We start from the raw sequence: 1,834 nt of genomic DNA on the forward strand, positions 1-1,834 counted from the left end.
ACACACACTCAGTTTACACTAACAGGCACATAGAGATAACACACACATATGTACATACACACACTCAGTTTACACTAACAGGCACATATAGATAACATACACACATATGTACACACACACACACTCACACACACACTCTCACACACACTCACTCAGTTGGCTTAGGTTGATAGCATTCTAAAGGAAAGAGAGTCTGTTCTTTTCAGACCTTCACTTTGCACCTAAGAATATTCAAGATTCATTTGCTCTCTCCCTGAGCTCTTAGAAGCTGCCCTGACCACCACCTGTGCTCTCTTTAATCTCCGCAGGTCTCAAGGCTCTGTCTTTTATGCAGAGTCTCTTCGGTTGATATTTCTTGAGTTTTCCAGGGCAGTCTTGATTTCCACTGTTCTGTTGTTTTTCATATACTACTAATGTCCCAGAAATGCCAGTGTTTTGACATTTAAACTATACTTCTCAGACAGCCTAATTTTCCGAAGTGGAAAAAAGTTCTTTCTCAGACTTCATGCTCTGATTTTTGGTCTGGAAAACAAGGTCACCACAGCCTTGGTCCACTACTCTCTCAGGCCTCGAAGTCTGTGAGTTGTCACCCCTCCTTTTTATAATTGTTATTATTATTTTATTTTATTTTATTTTTGGAGCGGATTTTGCTATAGGATGTGTGCGCTCGCCAGACAGAGAGAGACATAGAGGCAGAAAGCAAGAAATCACCCCCCAGGGGGGATGGCCATGCCACAATCCCTTCTCCTCCATTCTCCTCTCGGGATCTTGGGCATGCATGCACACACACGCGCCCGGCGTGAGTTTTAAGCCACCGGGTCTGGGATGCAAATCGCGGTCAACCACGTGGGAGTCCAGCGACATGGTCATTATGCTAACTGCTGGTCCCAATTGTCACCCCTCCTTGAGGAAGTCCGTGTTGTGCAGCCTTTATCACTGAAGTGTTCGATTCTGTGAGACGCGCATCTGTCAGAATGCACTACCTTCACGTTCCTGGGGACTTACCTCTGAGCACCAGCACACGCTATGGCGTCGTCATTGAGGGAGAAGGCGGAGCAGACGTTCGAGCGTGGAGCCGAGTGGTCCCCCTGCCCCATGCCAGAGAGGAGTGGAGAGGAGAATGCTGAGTTAAGACTGCGATGCTGTTATAAGGACGTATGAACAGAAGGGTTTTTGCCGCAGGGCACTGTTCTCTGGAGAGAGTGAGGGAAGTAAGAAATCGGCCCCCAGGGAGAGTTGGCCATGCTGCAATCACTTCTCCTCCATTCCCTTCTCAGAATCCTGGGCATGCACACACACGCCCAGCATGATTTTCAAGGTCCCGAGTCTGGGATTTGAACCCTAGGGAATCTAGTGCCTTAGCTATCATGCCACCTGCTGGCTCCCATACAGAGATCATTTTACTTCTCGGAAAAACATTTTGTATTTACTTTCTCCGGCTCTGGAAGACAGAACAATTTTTATTAACTGAATGGTTAGGAAAGAAGAAAAGTTATTTCCGTGTGATTGCGATGGCCCGGTGGCCCTCAACACAGCTGCTGAAATAACTTTCTCTTTCTTCCTTTTATTACGGGGGAGTGTCAGGTCACCAGAGAGAAAGAGAGGCACAGAGAGGGGCAGGAGAGACATTCTCCGTGAGACGGAGTCACACTGTGGCCCCTTATCCTCCACCTCTCCTTCTTTCGGGACTTTGGCATACATGCACGTACGTGTGGCGTGTTTCTCAGGCTGCTGGATCTGGGAGGCCTGTGGCAAGCTATTCTGGGACCCAGCTGCCTTAACCACCAGGCCGCAGAGCCAGCCTGAAATATCTCGCTCTAATGGACTTTACTGC

This window comes from Tupaia chinensis, unplaced genomic scaffold, assembly GCF_000334495.1.
Source record: "Tupaia chinensis unplaced genomic scaffold, TupChi_1.0 Scaffold143910_1, whole genome shotgun sequence".
Classification (NCBI taxonomy): domain Eukaryota; kingdom Metazoa; phylum Chordata; class Mammalia; order Scandentia; family Tupaiidae; genus Tupaia; species Tupaia belangeri.